This window comes from Triturus cristatus, chromosome 8, assembly GCF_964204655.1.
Source record: "Triturus cristatus chromosome 8, aTriCri1.1, whole genome shotgun sequence".
NCBI classification, from domain to species: Eukaryota; Metazoa; Chordata; class Amphibia; order Caudata; family Salamandridae; genus Triturus; species Triturus cristatus.
In genome coordinates, this window is record NC_140591.1 from 1,559,840,145 (window position 1) to 1,559,862,577 (window position 22,433).

Below are 22,433 nucleotides of genomic sequence, written 5' to 3' on the forward strand. Positions count from 1 at the left end.
GTTTCCACCTGAGGTCGCTGACACTATGTTGAGTCCCTTGGTGAGGTTGCTGAACAGTTTCTTTGCTTCCTTATTCCTATCCATAGTTTGCTGTGTGTGTTCCTAGGGGCACTGCATCCCGGGCTGCCTCCTGTTGCTAATTTCAAAGCTGCAAGGTGGGTGGTGATGTGGGGTAATGGTTCTCCTAGGCAGTAAGCCGATAGTGTACTCGTGTCTGTATTGTGTGAGCGGTGCAAAAAGGGGTAGGGCGAACCACCCTTCTACCTTAATTGTGGCAAAACTACAACACAATTACTTGCATACGCTAAACAGTATATATAACATGTAGGTAATCAAGTAAGAGTAATCTTTAGCCGTAGCTCTATCTCATAACAGAAATTGTTTATTCTTCACGTGGTAAAATGAAATAAAGTCTTAGTCAACACTTGTTTCGTCACGATTTGCTGCTGTAAGCCATCAATTTTTGATCGGTACGGCGCTTGGATTGCAAACTCATAGTAACAGGGATTGCGGTCTCGATGCTGTTGTGAAATATTACGTAGAAAGTATAATACTGTACTGCATGCACATTATTGAGGTATGTGGTTTTTTCAGAATCTTTCATTTAATTAGAGTGGGAACAAACCGATGACATACAAGGGTGTGACTACACACTTTGCTTCTCTCACCAGGATTCGGACCAGTACCAATACATGAAGGGTGCCCAGAAAGGTGTACCAGCTCCTAAGGCTAGCACTAGAAACAAAATGAAGGGTCCCTCAGCCAGGGACACCTTGTATCTTGAACCCATTTTGGGATGGAATTAAACCAAAACTAAGGTTGGTTTCTCTGCAGTCCTGAGTAGCAATTAATGCTGGACACCGCTGGTTACTCAAATACAATACTGAGTCCTTTTTGTACATATTTTATTTCATCATCTGTAGGATCAGCGCCGAGAAAATGTTACATATTTCCCTTGTTTTGAATAGTCTCATCTCAATTGATAGTAGGCAACATTAAAGGAGATGTCAACTTTTAGTCTTAACAATAATAGAGGCACCATGCACCAGATCACAAAAGTCATAATTTTACATGTATTTGTTTTCTCCCATTGACTATGACATTACAAATGGGATGCGATTCCGTTGAAACTATGAATCTACATAACATGTGCACACATCACTTGTGAACCACCAATGCACCAGATAGCAATAGACCGCTTTATTGTTATTGTACATTAGCATGGTGTTAGAACTGGGGGTCTCTAGTTGGCAGAGGTAGGTACCTTAGACCAAATAGGGACCCTTGCTTCTAAGTCAGGGAAAGGGGATTACACTACTGGATAACCCCTGCTCACCCCCTTGGTAGCTTGGCACAAGCAGATAGGCTTATCTCAGAGGCAGTGTGTTAAGCATTTGTGAACACATACAGTAATACAGTGAAAACACTACAGATGGACACCACACAGGTTTTATAAAAATAAGTATTCTTTATATAGACTTAACTCAAGACCACAAACGACAAAAATCCACAATACTGCATTTTAAATTGGTTTCAAGATGGTAGAATTAGCTTAGCTCAAGTTGTTGGTAAATGCGACACAGTTCTCACAAAAGTACCTGGATGCGTAACGCGAAATGAACAAAAGGCTCGAAGATTTGGAGTTGCGTCGGTTCCTTGCTTCGGCGGAGATGATGCGTTGTGCCTCAATGCTTGCGCAGAGTAGGGGATGCGTCTTGATCCTTACCGGAGAGGAGGTGATGCTTAGATTCTCGTGCTGCTGCCCGGTTGCGATGCGGCAAGATGGCGCCTCGATGCGATGCCACAATCCAGTGCGATGCGATAAGATGGCGCCCTTGATGCGACGACGTTGCGATGGTGCAACACGCCCTGACAACCTTGCGGCGACTCTCGTACGTTGGAGCCGCGACAGGCCCTGCGACATGCTTCTCTGAGGATGCGACTGCGACCCTCACGGTTGCGACGCACTTCTCCGGTGATGGAACAGCAGACAGCTGAGACGAAGGCACGCTTCTGGGAGATGCGGCGGAGGCACGCTTCTCCGGTGATGCGATGACTACAGCTGTGGCGGCGACATGCTTCTTCAGGTTGCGTCACGCTTCCAGCTCCCAGCGACACACAGGCTTCTGCAGAAAGAATTCCCAGCAAGGAAATTCAGAGGGGAGCTGGTGGTGAAGTCTGTTGTCCCTGAGACTTCAGCAGGAGGCAAGCACAAGTTCAAGCCCTTGGAGAAATATTCTGCAAGATGATGAAGTACACACAAAGTTCCTTCTCCTCTCCTTGGCACTGAAGACTCCACTGTAGGCCAACCCAGTAACACAGAACACTGGCAGGGGGGCAGTCAACTCCTACAGCTTCCTTTGGTTCGTCTCCTTGGCAGAGGTTTCTTCTTGTCATTCCAGAAGTGATCGAAAGTCTTGGGGTTTGGGTCCCCATATTTATACCAGGTTTCTGTTTGTTCTCTGAAGACAGAGAGGCCTTTCTTTGCCTAGTCCAAACCAGTTCTGGTCAGTCCTGGAGCACTTTTTTTACCTGACTCCTTCTTTCCTTTCAGAGTGCAGGGCAGAGACATCACGCACACCACAGGAGGTGGAGCCAGAATTGTGGAGGGAAGGCACTGCCCTATTCAGGTCCTGGGTGCAACTCCTCCCTCCCATCTAGATGCAGATCTTTTTATTCACCACTGGGCTGCCTCACCCTGTCTCCTGGAATTCCCCAGCCCTGTCACTCAAACTCCAGACACACAATACACAAGCTAGCAGAGGCAGGCTTGGACAGTTAAGCAAGAAAATCCCTACTTTCTAAAAGTGGTATTTTCAAACACAGAATGTTAAAACCAACTTCACTAAAAGATGTATTTTATCATTCTGAGTTCAGGCATACTAAATGTGAATTTCTACCATGTTCTTGAGTCAGTTAGGATTATAAAATGTTATAATAAAACTGCCTGTTCTGGCCTATGGAGAACAGGGAGCCTTGCAATAGTGAAAAACGAAAATGGTTGTAATTTACTATTAGGACATGCCACACACACCAGGGCATGTCCTACCTTATACTTATGCACCCTGCCCTTGGGCCCACCATAGGGGTGTCTGATATGAAGATAAGGGAGGGTTTAGGGATTGGCAAGTGGGTGCACTTGGTCAGTCGGCATGGCAGTACCAGCCTGCACATAGGCTCTGCAATCGCAGACCTGAGACACACTTTACAAGCTGCTTCTGTGGGTGGCACAACCAGTGCTAAAAGCCCACCAGCAGCATTTGATTTACAAGCCCTGAGCACACATGGTGCACTGTACTAGGGTCTGACAAGTAAATCAAATAACCCAATCACGGAGTCACTAATCAATACATCAATTTAACATAGGGAGCACTTGCACTGTGGCACTGAATGGCAGTGGCACAGTGCCCAAAGCATCTAAACCAGCAAAACATATCAAAAACAGAGGAGGCAATCAGAAAAAATGGCACGCCAATGGTACCAGGTCTATCACATGGGTTTCCACAGGTTCTGGTTAGCAACATGAACCTAAATATCTTGGATACTTTTTTCACAGTGGTGAATGTGATATTAGGAATGATCTCTGAGGGTACTTACAATTCCCATGTTGTTTACAAATGTTTCTTAGCCATGAAGAAGTCACGCTTGCAGCAGCAAAATGCGACAAAACACGTGTTGGCTAAGACTTTATTTCATTTGACCATGTGAAGAATAAAATATATGTGTTACGAGATTGAGCTATGAATCAAGATTACTCTTACTTGATCACCTATGTGTTATATATATTGTTTAGCATGTGCAAGCGATTGTGTTGTTGAGGTGCAGAAAGAGGCAAGAGAGGCGAAGAAAAAGGGAAGAGGGGTACAGAAAGAGGCAAGATGGGTACAGAAAGAAGCAAGAGAGGTACAGAAAGACACAAGAGAAATGCAGAAAGAAGCAGCAGAGTACAGAAAGAGGCTAGGGGGGGCAGAAAGAGGCACAAGAAGTGCAGAAAGAAAAAAAGAGGTGCTGAAGGAGGCAAGCGATTTGCAGAAAGAGGCAAGAGAGTTGCAGAAATAGGCAAAAGAGGTGCAGAAAGAGGGAACATGGATGGAGACAGAGGCAAGAGACATACCGAAAGAGGAAAGAGGGGTATAGAAAGAGGCAAGATGGATGCAGAAATTTACAAGATAAGTGCAGAAAGAGCAGTGCAGAAAGAAGAACAAGATGTATAGGAAAAGGCAAGAGAACTGCAGAAAAAGGCAAGAAATGTGAAGAAATGTGAGAAAGAGGCAGGGAGTACAGGGGAGTACAGCAAGAGGGGTGCAGAAAAAGGCAAGAAGGGTAGAGAAAAAAGCAAGAGAAGTACGGAAAGAAGCAAGAGGGGTGTAGAAAGAGGCTAGAGGGGTGTAGAAAGAGGCAAGAGAGGTACAGAAAGAGGCAAGAGAGGTACAGAAAGAGGGAATATGGGTACAGAAAGATGTACGATTGGTGCAGATAGAAGCAATAGAGGTACAGAAAGAAGCAAGAGAAGTGCAGAAAGAAGCAACAGGGAACAAAAAGAGGCTCGAGGGTGAAGAAAGAGGCAAGTGAAGAGTAGAAAGAAGCAACAGAGGTGCAGAAGGGGGCAAGAGAACTGCAGAAAGAGGCAGGAGAGTTGTAGAAACAGGCAAAAGAGGTACAATAGGAGGGAACAGGAGTACAGTCAGAGACAAAAGAGGTGCACAAAGCGGGAAGAGGAATGTAGAAAAAGGAAAGAGGGAGCTAGAAATTTGCAAGAAAGGTGCAGAAAGAAGCAAGAGCATTGCAGAAAAAACAACAGTGGTGCAGAAAGAGGCAAGAGGGGTGCAGAAAGAGGCAAGCAAAGGGCAGAAAGAAGCAAAAGACATGATGAAAGATGCAAGAGGGGTGCAGAAAAACGCAGCGGAGGTGCTGAAAGGGACAAGAAGGGTGTAGAAAGAGACAAGAGAAATGCAGAAAGAAGAAACAGAGATGCAGAAGGAGGCAAGAGGGGTACAGAAACAGGCGGTGCGGTACAGAGAGAGGGAACAGGGGTGCCGACACAGGCAAGAGAGGTGAAGAAAGAGGGACGAGTCATGCAGAGAGGTAAGAGAAGTGCAGATAGAATCATCAGATGTGTAGAAAGAAGCAAGAGAGGTGCAGAAAGAAGCAAGAGAGGTACAGAACAAAGAAAAAGAAGTGCAGAAAGAAGCAAGAGAGGTGCAGAAAGAGGCACAAGGGGTTCAGAAAATACTAACAAAGGTGTTGAAAGAGGCAAGACAAGTGCAGAAAGAGGCAAGAAAGGTATAGAAAGAGGCAAGAGATGTGCACAAAGAAGCAAGAGATGTACAGAAAGAAGCAACAGGGGTGCAGAAAGAGGCTAGATGGGTGCAGAAAGAGGCAAGAGAAGTGCAGGAAGAAGCAAGAGAGGTGCCAAAGGAGGCAAGAGGACTGCAGAAAAAGGTAAGGAAGTTGCAGAAACAGGCAAACAAGTTGCAGAAAGAGGGAACAGGGATGCAAACAGAGGCAAGAGAGATAAAGAAAAAGGGAAGAGGGGTACAGAAAGAGGCAAGAGTGGTGCCGAATGGATCAAGTGTGGTGCAGAAAGAGGCAAATAAGGTGCAGAAAGAGGAAAGAGAGGTGCAGAAACAGGCATGAGAAGTGCATAAAGAAACAAAAGAGGTACAGAAAGAAGCAAGAGAAGTGTAGAAAGAAGCAAGAGAAGTGCAGAAAGAGGCAAGTGTTGTGCAGTACGGGGCAAGAGAAGTGCAGAAAGAAGAAATACAATTGTGGAAAGAGGCAAGAGAGGTGCGTAAATGGGAAAGGGGTAGAGAAATAGGCAAGTGAAGTGCAAAAAGAAGCATTAGAGATGTAGAAAGAGACAAGCAAGGTGCAGACAGAGGCAAGAGAGGTGCAGAAAAAGGGAGAGTGTGCAAAAAGAAGCAAGAGAGGTGCAGAAAGAAGCAAGAGAAGTGCATAAAGAAGCAAGAGAAGTGCAGAAAGAAGCAACAGGGTACACAAAGAGGCTAGAGGGGTACAGAAAGTTGCAAGAGAAGAATAGAAAGAAGAAACAGAGGTGCAGAAGGAGGCAAGATAACTGCCAAAAGAGGCAAGAGAGTTGCAGAAACAGACAAAAAAGGTGCAGCAAGAGGAAACAGGGGTGCAGAGAGAGGCAAGAGAGTTACAGAAAGAGGGAAGAGGACTACAGAAAGAGGCAAGAGGGATGGATACATTCGCAAGAAAGATGCAAAAAGGAAGCAAGAGCATTGCAGACAGAATCTACAGACGGGCAGAAAGAGGCAAGAGGGTTGCAGAAAGAGGCAAGAGAAGTGCAGAAAGAAGCAAAAGAGGTGCAGAAAAAGTCATGGGAGATTCAGAAAAAGGCAGGAGAGGTGCAAAAAGAGGCAATAGAGGTGTAGAATGAGTCACGAGAGGGGTACAGAAAGAACCAAGATAACTGTAGAAAGAAGCAACAGAGGTGCTGGTAAAGTCAAGAGGGTTGTAGAAAGATGCAAGAAAAATGCAGAAAGAAGCAACAGAGATACAAAAAGAGGCAAGATAGGTACCGAAACAGGCAGGAGAGGTGCAGAAAGAGGGAACAGGGGTGCAGAAAGAGGCAAGCGAGGTTCAGAAAGAGGCAAAAGAACTGCAGAAAGAGACAAGAGAGGTGAAGAAAGAGGGAACAGAGGCGATGAGTTAAGAGCGGTCCAGAAAGAGGGAAGAGGAGTGCAGCAAGAGGGATGCAGAAATTTGCAAGAAAGGTGCAGAAAGAAGCAAGAGCAGTGCAGAAAGAATTAACAGAGGTGCAGAAAGAGAAAAGAGGGGTGCAAAAAGAGGCCTGAAAAAATGCAAAAAGAAGCAAAATTGGTGTAGAAAGAGGCAAGAGAACATCATAAAAAGGTAAGAGAGTTGCAGCAAGAGGCAGGAGAGGTGCACAAACAGGCAAGATTGGTACAGAAACAGGCAGGAGAGGTACAGAAAGAGGTAACAGGGATGCAGAAAGAGGCAAGAAATGTGCAGAAAGAGGCAAAAGAACTGCAGAAAGAGACAAGAGAGGAGAGGAAAGAGGGAAGAGTGGTGTAGAGAAGCAAGAGAAGTACTGAACAAATTAACAGAGGTGCAGAAAGAGGCAAAAAAAGAACAGAAATATGTAAAAGAGGTGCAGAAAAAGGGAAGAAGGGTGCTGAAAGAAGCAAGAGAGGTGCATAAAGAGGCATAGGAGGTGCAGAAAGATGCAAGAGAGGTGCAGAAAAGGGAAGAAGGGTGCAGAAAGAGGAAATAGGGGTGCACAAAGACACAAGAGATGTACAGAACAAAGCTAGTGAAGTTCTGAAATAAGCTCATGGCACAAAAAAGAAGAAAGAGAAATGCAGAAAGAACCAACAGACAAGCAGAAAGAGGCAAGAGGGATGCAGAAAGAGGCAAGAGAAGTGCAGAAATAAGCAAAAGAGGTGCAGAAAAAGTCATGAGAGCCACAGAAAAAGGCAAGAGAGGTACACAAAGAGGCCATAGGGGTGTAAAATGAGACAAGGTGGGTGCATAAATAACCAAGATAACTGCAGAAAGAAGCAACAGAGGTGCTGATAGAGGCAAGAGGGGTGTAGAAAGATGCAAGAGAAATGCAGAAAGAAGCAACATAGATGCAGAAAGAGGCAAAATAAGTACAGAAAGAGGAAAGAGAGGTGCAGAAAGATGCAAAGGAACTGCAGAACTAGACAAGAAAGGTGAGGAAAGAGGGTAGAGTGGTTCAGAGAGGCAAGAGAAGAATCAGCAGAGGTTCAAAAAGAGGCTTAAGAGGTGCAAAAAGATGCAAGAGAGGTACAGAGAAAGGGAAGAAGGGTACGGAAAGAAGCAAGAGAGGTACAGAAAAAGGCATAGGAGGTGCCTAAAGATGCAGGAGAGGTGCAGAAAAAGGGAAGAAAGGGGCAGAAAGAAGCAGGAGAGGTACAGAAAGAAGCAACAGAAGAGTACAAAGAAACAACAGGGTACACAAAGAGGCTAGAGGAGTACAGAAAGTTGCAGGAGAAAAAGAAAACGAGGTGCAGAAGGAGGCAAGAGAACTGCAGAAAGAGGCACGAGAGTTGCAGAAACAGGCAAAAGAGGTGCAGTAAGAGGGAACAGGGGTCTAGACAGATGCAAGAGAGGTGTAGCAAGAGGGAAGAGGGCTGCAGAAAGAGACAAGAGGGATGCAGACATTTGATAGAAAGGTGCAAAACGAGCATTTCAGAAAGAACCAACAGATGTGCAGAAAGAGGCAAGATGGGTGTAGAAATAGGCAAGAGAAGTGTAGAAAGAAGCAAAAGAGGTGCAGAAAGAGGCAAGAGATTTGCAGAAAAAGGCAGGAGAGGTGTACAAAGATCCAATAAGTGTGTAGAGTGAGGCAAGAAGGCTGCAGAAAGAATCAAGATAAGTGCAGAAAGAAGCAATAGAGGTGCTGATAGAGGCAAGAAGGGTGTAAATGATGCAAGAGAAATGCAGAAAGAAGAAACAGAGATGCAGAAAGAGGCAAGATATGTACAGAAACAGGGAGGAGAGGTCCAGAAAGAGTTAACAGGGATGTACAAAGAGGCAAGAGAGGTGCAGAAAGAGACAAAAGAACTGCAGAAAGAGACAAAATAGGTGAAGAAAGAGTGAAGAGAGGTGCAGAAAGACAGAAGAGGACTGAAGCAAGAAGGATGCAGAAATTTGGAAGAAAGGTGCAGAATGCAGCAATAGCAGTGCAGAAAGAACTAATAGAGGTGCAGAAAGAGAAAAGACGGGTGCCAAAAGAGGCAAGAGAACTTCAGAAAAAGGTAAGAGAGGTGCAAAAAGAGGCTGGAGTGGTTCACAAAGAGGCAAAAAGGTGCAGAAAGCGTCAAGCGAGGTGCATAAAGGGGAAAGTGATGTGCAGAAAATGGGAAGACAGTTGCAGAAAGAAGCAAGATAGGTGGAAAAAGAAGCAAGAGGAGTGTAGAAAGAAACAAAAGGGAACCAACAGAGGCTATAGGGGTACTGAAAGAAGCAAAAGAACTGCAGAAGGAAATTAACAGAGGTGCAGAAAGAGGCAAAAAGGTGCAGAAACATGCAAAAGTGGTACAGAAAAAGGGAAGAAGGGTGCTAAAAGAACAAAGAGAGGTGCAGAAAGAGGCATAGGAGGTGCAGAAAGATGCAAGAGAGGTGCAGAAAAGGGGAGAAGGGTGCAGAAAGAGGAAATAGGGGTGCACAAAGATGGAAGAGATGTACAGAACAGGGGTACTGAAAGAGGCAAAAGAACTGCAGAAGGAGACAAGATAAGTGAAGAAAGAGGGAGGAGTGGTGCTGAGAGGCAATAGAAGTACAGAAAAAATCAACAGAGGTGCAGAAAGAGACATAAGATGTGCAGAAAGATGCAAGAGAGGTGCAGAAAAAGGGAAGGAGTGTGCAGAAAGAAGCAAGGGAGGTACATATAGAAGCATAGGAGGTGCAGAAAGATGGAAAAGAGATACATAAAAAGGCAAGAAGGGTGCAGAAAGAAGCAAGAGAGGTACAGAAAGAAGAAACAGAAGTACAGAAAGAGGCACAAGGGATGCAGGAAGAGGCAAGACAAGTGCAGAAAGAGGCCAACGATGTGCAGAATGATGGCAGATAGGTGCAGAAAGAGGCAATAGGGGTGCACAAAGAAGCAAAAGATGTACTGAAAGAAGCAAGAGAGATACAGAAAGAAGCTTCATGGGTGCAGAAAGATGCTAGATGGGTGCAGAAAGAGGCAATGGAAGTGCAGAAAGAAGCAACAGAGTTGCAGAAGGAGACAAGAGAATTGCAGAAAATTCAGGGCCCCAGCCTAGCTGCTTCCTCTCTAAATTGATTGGATGTAATTTAGGTACACCACAGATTGGATCCTGAGGTACCCTTGTGAGTCCTAGTATATGGCACACTATGTACCCATGGCATAGGTACCCCAGAGGTCTACCAGGGGCTGAAGCATGTATTATGCCACCCCTGGAAAGCCACCCAAAATGACACCACAGGTCTGCTACTGCAGCCTGTGTAAGGTGGTGCATGCACCCCTTACTGAGGTCATTTCATTTCATAAGGCTTTATTCGGAGCTTAAACACAAAGTCCATAAAAGCACATACATTGCATTATAAAACAAACATCATTTAAACAAAATCAATCAAACAGTTAAAATACATTAAAAAACAGTTTAAAATATCATACTAGGCCTTGCTTTAATGGCCTGAAGAAGAAAAGTGGCAGTAAAGAAACAGACATCGGGTGTCGGGTTAAATAACAATTTCAAGGTATCTTTTACAATCCTAACTCCATACTTCTTAAAAACAGGTTTTAAAAAAGCTGAACGAAAATTGCCATAAAGTGGGCAAAACAATAAAAAATGCATGGTGCTTTGTACGGTAGTATTATCACATGGGCAAGGACCAATCGGGTGTTTTTTGATACTCGGAAATGCCACCAAATAGTGAACAATCCCAAAACGCAATCTTGTCAGTACGAACCGATGGGAGGGTCTGGTAACAAAGCTCAAATACGGTTGGAACCCTATCATCTCACAGAAACTTCCGTAGAACAAACAGGTACTTAAGTTACAACTGGCCCTCCCACGCCTCTCAGACTTATGGCTCATAAAAACAGATTTCATCTCATTTTTGGTCAAACTAGAGGCTGCATAGCAATCCTCTATTACATTAAGACCATAGATCTCCAAAAAACTACCCGAGACAAATTTGACCCATGGAATCTTTAGATGATTATCAATAGAGAAACAGTCTTTAATGATAGCTCTATTTAGGGAGGTCTCTTCCTTTGCCCAGATTGCACGCCAAAACATAAGTGGTCTGAGGGCGACAGAATCTGAAAGATGTTGAATTCCAAACTCCCTATGCACCAAATCAGTAGAAACCGATATGGGTAAAGTTAGGAGTCTTTTTAGGAAGAGATTTTCCTCCACTTGTAGACTTCCACTCGGAACATGCCCCCAAATACCAGCACCATAAAGAGCAATAGAGAGACACCTCATTTGATAGATTTTCAGCATGTCTTTAAGCCGTTTATCCCCTATTTTAGATGCGAACTGAAACACCCCGTGGGCACATTTCGCCATTCTAGCCCTAACATGGTTGATCTCGCTGGACCAGCTACCTGACTTGGAAAAGGTAATATCTAGGTAGTTAAAAGAGTCCACCGTTTGGACCTTATGCCCTTCAATAAAAAACGAATGCGGTTTTTTACAACTCTACTCCATAACAAAAGTTTTTGTTTTATTAATCATCAACTTCCTTTCCTTAATGAACAGAGAAAACCTGTCCATTAGGCGTTGAAGGCCAATAGGAGTCCTAGATAAAATAACGGCATCGTCCGCATAAAGTAAGACTGGGACGTGAAAATCAAGAGTTTTTGGGGCGTCAGCCACAACAGTCTTTAAAACAGAATCGACCTCATTAATAAAGAGTGTAAAAAGTAGAGGGGCAAGCACACACCCTTGTCTAATACCACGTCTGATAAGGAACTTAGGGGTGCGCTCCCCTCCCGGGCCGTAACGAACACTTGAGCTAAGGTTAGTGTATAGCCGGGCCAAGAAATAAACAATGCCCTCTGGTGCCCCCATTTCAAGTAATTTCTCCCATAGGATCTTATGGTTCACCATATCGAAGGCACTGCTCAAATCTGCAAAGCAGAGAAAAAGAGAACCTTTCTTGGCCTTCGTATACTTCCCTATAAGAAGTTCTAGGTTGAGGCACTGTTCTACTGTCCCTTGTCCCTTCCTAAAACCATATTGGGAATTTGCCAATATGTTATTCGATTCGGCCCATTCTTCTAGTCTAACCAGAAGCACCCTGCTCATGATTTTCACAGAGGAATCTAGAAGGGAGATTGGACGGTAGTTCTTAACGTCCCTCCTCTCTCCCTTCTTATAGATAGGTATTATAATAGATTCCTCCCAGGTGTGTGGAACACCATAACAGACCGCTGCATTGAACACATTAGTTAATAACGGGCCCCATATCTCTGGTTCTTTTTTGTAGACATCTATGGGCACCCCGTCAGGCCCCTGGGCCTTTCCTCCCTTACTAACAGAAATACAATCCTGAACCTCGGAAGTGGATATATCTAAAGGAATGACTGGCCAGTCACCTCCACCTACGTCCAAAGATTTATCCGAGTCAAAAATCATGGAGAAGTGGGAAACCCAACATTCTGCACTAACGTTTGCCGTCAGTTCCGGTGTCTCCTCGTTCTTAAGAAAGGGACAATTAACTGTTGCCCAGAAAAGGGAGGAATCCGAAGTTTCAGCCGCCTGGTCTAGCTTGTCCCATGCCTCTTGTCTTAGTTCAGCCTTCCTATTTTTAACTGCAGCCTGATAGGTGGCTCTGAGCTCCCAAACCAAAATTATATTCCTTGGTTTGGCTACAAGTGCCTCTTTAAGACCCTTAAGGGCAATAGTGCTAGCGTGGTCGAACCACCCCCTTTGCCCGCACGACTTACCCTTAAGAAGCTTAGTAAATTTAGCGTCAATAATGAGATTAATATTTATAAACTTGGGTATAATTACATCCGTTCGTTCTTTGCTCTCTAAAATAACAGCAATTTCGTTTACACATTTAATAATAATGGAGTTGGACAAAATATCAGCTTTATCCCCCTTCCACCTAATTCTGGTTCCATTTGGTCGGTGGGGTTCAATATTAGCTATTATGTTTAAATTGGGGCCTTGTTTCGCCTTCCAGAGGACAGCCTCCATAGTTAGGCAGTTATGATCGCTAATTAAATTATCAACTACCAAAGGGGCTGTACACCACGGGTTAAGGCTAGATGAAATGCAAATAAAATCAATCACCGTATTTGCATTTCGGCCCGTGAATGTAGGGATGGTTTCACCAAAGGCACCTTTCAAATTCTCCAACAATTCCATATCATAGGTCATCAAGATTTTGTTTAATGAATCTCCATAAGGATTATGGGGAAAATGAGAGACGCCTTCCCCCCAGCAATTTACAAAACCACAGACCCTGTGGGCGGGGGATGGACACACAGCAGTATTAAAATCCCCTAGCCAAATGAAATCAAACACTATATCGTTTCCCGTAACTATATCTGCCAAAGCGGACTCTAAAGCAAACACTACCTGCTGCCTAGAATTATCAAATACATTATTATAAAAATTAATTAAAAGGATATTTCTACCCGGCTCCTGATAAAGCCATAGAATCTGGGAATGGGCCCCAATCGGTACGTATTTCTTAACAATAAGTGGTACTTCCACTGAAATCAAGGTTAAAAGCCCACCCTTTGCTCTGCCCGAAGTGGAAGCCACAGCCGGCAAATGGTAAGAAACAAAGCCCATGTAATTAATGGGGTCCAGACTCCAGGTTTCCTGAAAACAAATGATATTAAAAATATTAATGAAATCAAACCATCCTAAACAAACATCCTTTTGTGAGAGACCAGCAACATTCCAACAGGCAATTGAACACCGGCCCCAGTTGTCTGGTACAGTGAGCTTAGTTGATACAACCCTATCCCTATCGTCAGTGGTCGGTGTTACAATTCCACAATCAACTGGGACATCAATATGATTGACACTGATACCACTTATACCAATAGCCTCCACTGATTCTGGAGCCCCGGGGACCACACTACGCCTCCCCTCTCCCAAGGGAACGACCACAGTCCCTGGGTCCACCAAAGGTAATACCAGTCAGTCGTTACAATCAAGCCCACTCAGGGGCTGGAATATATTAGACGTGGGAATAGTAGGACCAGCACACATGTTCAAATCTCTGGACCTCCATCGATAACGCTCAACATCAGGTTGAATATCATGGTCTCTATAAAAGAACCCAAGGGGGCGTAGAGAAATTCCTTGGTCTCGTATAGGGAGAGATGTGGCTTTGATCAGCACCGTGGAGGTAAGTTGTGGGTTTCGAAAATTGATAACGATACAATCCCCTCCACAGGTCTTACGAGATTTCCCTACCCAATTAGTTCTTCTAGTGCTTAAGATATCCCCTGATAGGGCTACGGGGAAGCCACACTGCCGGTGGAGCCAATCCACAGTTTTATTCTTTAGTGATGAATGGGATTCATCAAAGCCGTGGTTGCTTCCGGACACTCTTAATGGAGGAACATTGGTTAAAACTGCCACAAAAGGTGCACAGGTCGGCGGTAAATCCGGCTGGGGGCTACTTGAACTATTAAAATTTGCGTTGGAACCCACCTGCTTCCTTAATACTGAGCTGAAGGAAGGTTTAGTTTGTGCCGACAACTGCGGGAGAGAGTTGGGGACAGCAGGAACAGCTTCGCAATCATTCCCAGAACTAAAATTAGGATTTCTGCTCACGGCCGACGTTAGAACTAAATTAGGAGTATTAAAGGGAACCTCAACAGGTCCAAGTTCCTTATCATTAGTTTTTGCTCCAGTGCCAGCATTAATGAATGAATCCAATAAACCTCCCAATCTGGCTACTTCATCTGAGATTATAGCAAGTTTGGTCAATAGGGGTTTAACAAGTAAATCAAACTTGGCATCAATAGCATTTATCAAAAAATCAAGTTGTTCATTATCTAAAGTGATCGTGGTACCATCCTGTACCGTTTTTTGGTCACGTTGAGCATTGGACAAAGAAGGGTCGGCTCTCTTGGCGGGGCGATTCCCCCCTCGTTTAAGCTGATTAATCTTGCTATTGTTCCTGCATGAACGTACTAATCTTTGTGGCCTCGGTGCCTGCACACTTGGAATTATTGGATCAAAAAAAGTTTCTTGACCAGATTCTAAATCGTTAGGGGGCCCGGGAGTAACATTAGCCTCGCTTATGATATCCATTGGATCAACCAAGATGGAACTATCCATAGGATCTAAGGAAACACTGACATCAGGATTAGTAATTGACTGGGTGGCCGATCGGTTAAGAGAGGAAGGGCACAAGCTTTGTGGCCCCGGCCGTCCTAAGGACTTCATCCATTCTTGGTTGATTTTATCGACCATCTTGACTAGATAGTTATCCATAGTAGTGGACACAACCGCTGGTTTAGCTTTAGACATTATAAGCCAGGCTTGACCAGTACCGATACTCAACAACGGATTAACACCACAATATGCAACAACCTATAAACCTATGCTGTATGTGGCTGCCTAGCACAAATAATAGCTTCCTGTTATACCACCATATAACTCACTGCCCTACCCTGATAGCAGTAACGTTTCGGCGGATCACACAACAAGTTAGGCAGGTTAACAATATACAAAAAGCCTGTATACGGCCCCCTCCTACCCCCTCCTGTCCCGGACTGTCACAGACTGTCCGCCCTTTGTCCGGGCTTCGTCCTGGGCGTCCCGCGGCGCGTCCCGCGCTACAGAATCGGTTGAAATTAAAGGGATACTGGAGCCAATAGGCGGGTGGGCGGGCCGCGACTCAGGTGCGGTCAGGCACGGGCTCCTGGGAGCTGTAATCCATCCAGCAGCCCCTTTCACCCTCAACAGCGGCCAGCGGCTCCAAACACAGCCCCTCCAGGCACGACAGAGCACAGGTATGCAGATGCCCCCAGCTGCGATGCGGGACCCGCGCCAGCGGATTCCGCGAGCATTTTTAAATGTTTGTGGGCGGGTGGGCGGGCCGCGACTCAGGTGCGGTCAGGCACGGGCTCCTGGGAGCTGTAGTCCATCCAGCAGCCCCTTTCACCCTCAACAGCGGCCAGCGGCTCCAAACACAGCCCCTCCAGGCACGACAGAGCACAGGTATGCAGATGCCCCCAGCTGCGATGCGGGACCCCTTACTGAGGTATAGGTTCACTATACCTCACCTATCACTGCACATACAAACCTATCAGTCACTCCTTAACAATCTTGAAAGCAGAGTGCTTGGTTATATGTGAGAGGGTGCCCACGAATGAGCTGAGCCCATCTGAAAACTTCAGAATCTCTTCTCCGGGATTGTCATCGATGCAGCCTGACCCTATACTCTTAAGTGCATTATAATAATAATAATAATAATAATAATACTTTATTCGAGTTCAAGATTCATGAAATCATAAAAGTAACATGTTCATACATAGACAAAAAGTAGACCACAATAAAAATATTATTAAGCAGAACAAGATAAATTACCTAAAAATTGATTAAACTTTTCCTTTTTCTTAAAATACTTTTTAAAAAGCCCAGCATTATTGACACACAGTATTCATCCTGTAAAGATACTAAGAACAATAAAGCGGGCCGGCAGTGTCTCCATGAACCATGTTTTTTTAAAAATGGCTTAATCCATCTAGATCTTTCCATCGAATAAAATTTACAGAAACAGATTACATGCAAAGTTGATTGGGTAGACAGGTTGTCACACGGGCAATTACATAGTTTTCTTGCCCAATCATTAACTGCGGGAAAGGATACTAAACGGAAGAAGACGTCGAACCTTAGCCTAGTCAGCAAAAAACGGTCAAAGGCCACCTGACACCATGTTAAATAGGGCTGAATGTTATAAGAAACCAGTATACGTTGATGTTGCAATACATGGTTCTTATTAAATTCAACGCCTAGTCTAAGTGATTCAACGTGAGACCAACATAGCTCCTTCAAATCCTTTCTTGTTAAACCGCACATGGATTCTGGTTGAAAGTAAAACTCGGGTCTACCAAGATCCCTTGTGAATTGATAAATATACTTCAGCCAGGGTATCCTAAGTGCCCTATCCAATCCCATGCAATCCTTGAGGATATCTCTATTTAACGTTAGGGCTGGAGAAGTCCATACCCTGTACCAAAGCAGGACTGGTTGTATGCTAATCAGATCACTCACATAACGCATACCTAACTCTGCATGGCAGTTAAAAACAAGGGAACTAGCAGGGGTTGCCAGGATAAATCTTAAGAATGCATTCTCTACCCTTTGTATTGAGGAAAAATTGTTATTGATCCCCCAAATACCTGCCCCATATATGGCTATACTGATGCACTTGGCTTGATAAATTTTTAACAGTATTGCAGGTGGTCTCTTCCCCAACTTTTTCGAGAAAGTCATAAGTGCAGCGGTGGCTTTCTTGAAAGACAATGTCCTATTTCTGATGGCTGGCCCCCAGGACCCCTTTTCCTCGAGGACTATTCCCAGGTAAGAAAATATTTTAGATGGGGCAAGTTCCTCCTTCCCCGCAAACAAGCGGCACACTCTTTTCTTACTACTACCACAGGACATTACAAATGATTTGGAAACATTGAGTTTTAACCCCCTGTCATCCATAAAATTTATGTAAGTGTCCAGAGCAGTTTGGAGACCTCTTTGCGTCCGGGACATAATCACTGCATCATCAGCGTATAGGAGGGACGCGATTTGGTGCTGATTGGCCTGAGGGAAATTGCGTACTGCAGCAACCAAAACATTTTCTAGGTCGTTAGTATACAGGTTAAACAGCAGTGGGGCGAGTACGCACCCTTGTCTCACGCCCCTTTTTACATAAAAAGGCTTAGTGCATTCACCATTTAGACCATATCTAACCTTCGCCCTAGCGCCGGCGTACAACTGTCTTAGAAAGGAAATAAGTACTTCGTCGACCTTCATGTCGCTCAAGATCTGCCACAATCGGTTATGAATGACACAATCGAAGGCCGCACTTAGGTCAACGAACACGACAAAGAGTTTACCCTCTTTGGCCTGGGTATATTTTCCAACTAATGATGTAAAGTTAAGAACCTGTTCCACAGTACCGCAGCCCTTGCGAAAGCCGTATTGAACCGGCGATAAGATGTTGGACTCAGCGGCCCATAGTTGTAAACGATTCAGGATAACTCGCCCGGTGACTTTCAAAAAAGAATCCAGAAGGGATATGGGACGATAACAGGAGGGTTTATCCCGGTCCCCTTTTTTAAATATTGGTATAATTATCGAATCTGCCCAGGTATCAATAAAGCCCCGCGCACAGCTAGCCTCGCGAACACGCATAAGTAGAGGCGACCAGAGCCCCGGCTGAATTTTGAATAGAACAATTGGGACGCCATCTGCGCCTTGCGCTTTATTGCCTTTACTCTGGGTGATTGCGACAAAGATTTCATCAACGGTAGCGTCTAAGTTAATCCAAACGAAATCGTCCGCCATTTGACCCTGGGTAATAGGCTTCTTAACTACCAGTTTGTCTTTCCCTCCCGGATTATAAACCTCAGCGAAAAAGTCAACCCACGAATCTTCAGTGATGGCCACATCCATTCTATCGGTTTCCCCTGTAGTAAGGAAAGGAGCCCTGACCGCCAGCCAGAAGGCAGAGCAATCCTTTTTCAAGGACGCGTTATATAAACATTCCCACGCATCGTTCTTAATCGCGCATTTCCGAGCCTTCCGGGCCTGGTTGTACACACGTCTAAGGTGAATAATTTCAGTTTGATTCCTCGGAGTTTTCCCTAAGGCTATCTTTAAAGCAGTATGGGCCTTAGTGCACGCTGAACCAAACCACCCTTTTCTAGCTACTTTCCCCTCTTTAAGGGGACGATGTAGGTCATCTTTAATAATCTTTGTAATTATAGCAAAAGATTCCAGAATATCTGAATGAGATACTTCCTCCTGAAGGCACACATTAATGGAAGTTAATGCTTGTTTAATAATATTCTTGTTCATCACCTCTTGATTACACTTTGACCATTTAAGGGCAAACCCATTCGTTCTATTTAGAGTGAAGTCAGTAGTCCAGGCCAGTTTCTCCACCGGAGAGCGGACTGATTTACAGGGGAGCTGTATGCTAAAACTCAGTGGGAGATGGTCACTCACCCCGAGAGTATGTGTGGCAAAATTGGTTAACCAGCTGGAGTGGGAGTTGGTAATGGTAACGAAGTCGATCAACGTACTAAACCCTCTCCCCACATACGTCGAGCTAAACTCCACTGGAGGTCTACAGAGCAAGTTAACAAAACCAAGATCAAATGATGCCATCATTTCATTAAATGAATCGCCCCCGCTATTATGATCGAACTGTGGTTGATATTCTGATTTATATTTTTCCTGATCACCGCAGCCACTCAAAAAATGTTTACAGAGGTGGTGGTTAAAATCACCTCCCCAAATAATAACGGAATCCCGTGGGGATGAAACTAGCAAAGCACCTAAATCCTTAATGAGAGTATTTATCATACCATTGACTAGACCTTTCTCAATACTATTATACAGGTTAACGATGAGCATCTCCACCTTGGGAGTCACCCGGATTAGAATAATCTGATAGTAATTACATTGGCCCACCACTTTTACTGACAGGGTCTCCATCAGGTTAGATAAATAGATAATCAGGCCCCCTTTATTTCTCCCTGAAGTAGAGGGACTAGCAGGTTGATGAAAGGTTCTGTAGCCGGTGATATGGATGGCATCCAGGGACCAGGTCTCTTGCAGACATAATATGTCTATGTCCTTAATATAATCAATCCATATAGAATTATCGATCTTGGAACGGAGACCAGCTACATTCCAGAAGGCAATCCTGGTTCCTTTATTTTTAACTGCCTCTAGTTGGTCCAATGGTTGGGTTACTTTCTGCACGTCGCTTACACAGGGTATCGCAATTGGTACACACAAATCAGTCGTGGCAGAAGTAACAGCAACCTCCGTAGTTGGGCGTCAGTCCACTCCTTCAAGTCCGCTCAAAACTGAGAAGCGATTGACCCCTACGAAACTACGATGGTGACTGTCGTTCCCACTCCACATCTGATTAGGAAACGTTTTCCTAGGGTATTCCCAACCTAAATTTAGTGGGGTGCGGTAGCTCTTCCTACCCCCAAGCTCAGAGATCAAACTGGTATTTGGTCTATTCAGCTCCCTGTAGAAATAATCAAGTGAGAGGATCTGAATACCCTTCGATTGTGGCTTTGCATTAAATAATGATTCGTCAATAATTCGTCTAACCAAAAAGGAATTATTAAAATTGAGTATAATGCAGTCTCCAGCTTTGGTCTTCCTGGATCTACCAATCCAGGCCACTCTACGTACCATTATTAAATCATTCCAAATGTTGTTACCCGCCATGGTGTTCTTTGTAAACCAGTGAAGCACCTTATTTTTTAATTGACCAAAGTCCTCACTAACGCCCTTATTCAATACAGGGACATTTGCAAGCACTACTACTAAAGGTGAGCACACTGGTGGAAGGTTAATAACTGGTAAAGGAACCCGTTCAGCCTGATCAACCCGCTCTTTCTCCCTCAAACATTTATCACTAGTTTGTAAGGATGTAGTAGTAAGTGAGGTGGATTCGGCAGTATTAACACTTTTAGTTAGAGGGGGCAACAAAGGTAAAGTAATGGTACAGTTATCGCCAGAAAAGGTTGTAGCTACCTGGGTATTTAGACCTTGAGGGGCTGCATTTTTGCTAGATGTTATTTCAGTATAGGTGAACGACTTGGGCGGTGTTATGTTTTCGAGCCTACGCGTATTGATGTTGACCAGCTCACCCATGGCGTCTAACTTAGCATTAATGTTTTTCAATCTCTCAATTATTGGAAGGGTAAAGGAGCGCAGAAGATGGGTTATGTTTGAAACTGATACTACTGTGTCCTCGACCCTTCCGCTAAATATAGCTCTATTATTTAAAGCAGGAGACAACAGAACAGGATCTGTCAGTACTTGAGAGTTCTTCTTGGGTTTTTTAATAGCATTCTTAGGGCAAGTTACACTATGTGTACCAGACAGCTTTATAACTTTAGATTTCCTGCCTGTTTGACTGCTCCCGCCCCTTTTCCTTTTCCTTTTCCCTTTCCTATCCAAACTAGGAGGAGCCGCTACTTTTTTGGCTTCAGGCGCTACATGATCTTCTGGCTGTAAGCTTTTCCTGGGCTCAATCGGATAGAAACCCTCGGATGAATCAAGACTGCTAAAGGAGTTATTACTCTTAGACACACAATCCTCGACAAAAGGGTAGTCAGAGTACATTGAAGTGCGTGGGCATAAGGAAGTCGAATCTGCCCTTGCTGGTGACACCACATTACTTAAATCTCCTAGAGAAGAGCGTCAGGCGCTCAAAAGTTCCATAGACAAACGCTTTTCAGTCCGGGCAATCTCCCTACCTACAACATCAGCTGCTTTCAGGAAAAAGTCATCAAGGGTGCCGGTGGGTCTTCCACCTAGTGCGGCCGGTGTAAGGCAGCGTTTCCCCTCTTTATCCGTAGCAAGTGACATGATTACGTACAAAAGCAGAAAAGTCAAGGAGTTCTTACCAAGGGGATGTAGGCCTCAGGGACGTGGCCCAGCCCAGCCTCTATCGGCCTCGGACGGCCGTAGACGGCCCGCCCTCTGCCCGGGCTTAGCCCGGCGCCGCCCGCGCGCGGTCCCGCGATGCGGAGGGCGGAGTTGTTTTTAAAGCGCCTTCGGGCGCGAAATGCCGCTTCCGGGATCACAGGCAGAGGGCAAAGGAGCCTGGGGGATGTAGTCTTGGAGTACCCATCTTGGTACTATCGCCACACACAGCACCACAGCGGCGAGAGGGAGAAAGGTCACACAGCCGCCAGCCCTCGCAACACAGCCAGCAGGTAAGGACTGCGCCTCCAACAAGTGCCTGCAAGTAATTCAGGGTGCATTATAAGCAAACGGTAAATGCTAACTTTGGACTGGCTGCATGGAAACATGTTGTGTTTGGTGTCAAGCACCTTGGAATCATACCCCCAAACCAGTAACTGGTGTGGGAGTATGATCCCACCCTTCTAGAGGGAGAGACATGACAGTACTCGTATACTCAGTAGAAACTTAACAGAGCCCTGGCACGACAAAATGGATGCTGCAGCCACAGACACTGGTCTGTCCTCCTGCTGCTGACTGAAACTCTGGCAGGGAAGGCCTGGACAATAGTTTTCCTGTCACAGGGATGTGTAACCACCTCCCAGACAGGATTATGTGTTTTGGGGCTGGGTGAGAGCACTCTTTGAGTGCTTTGAAGACCTGTACTGGGGTCACATTTGGTGTCCCTGTTCATAGTCCAGCTCAAACCGGTGCTCTGGTGCAAAACTGGACAAAGGAAATGGGTGTAACCACCCCTCTTTCCAAACCCTCCTATAGGTGGGTCCCCAGAACTAGTCCAACCCCTTCCTTAGGTATAAGTAAGGAACCTCTGTAACCAGAACTTTAGATATCCCTGGATGAATCTTTGAAGCTGAATCCTGCAACTTTGATGCTCTAATCAAGCCTAGAGGACTGAAGAAATATCCCTTGGGGTCAAGGAGTAACTCCCCTGCTTGGCAGGCACCAACGAAGCATTTTGCCGGTCTGCATCTCCGAAGCTCCCGCCAGACTCCGAAGTATTTGCAGCCCAGAAAGAGGATTTCCAGACATCTCAGAGGCCGACCCGAGTCCCCAGCAAAGCTGAGACCTGCAGCCCTCGTGAGTAGTTTGAATCCAGAACTCCTGGTCACCGTGCACTTTTGCAAGTGCATTGACTTCTCTACATCTCATGAAGTCATGCTTAGGCTGACTTGTAGCCCCCATCTCGAGCACAGAATCCTCCGACGATTGTCAGCCTAGTCACCC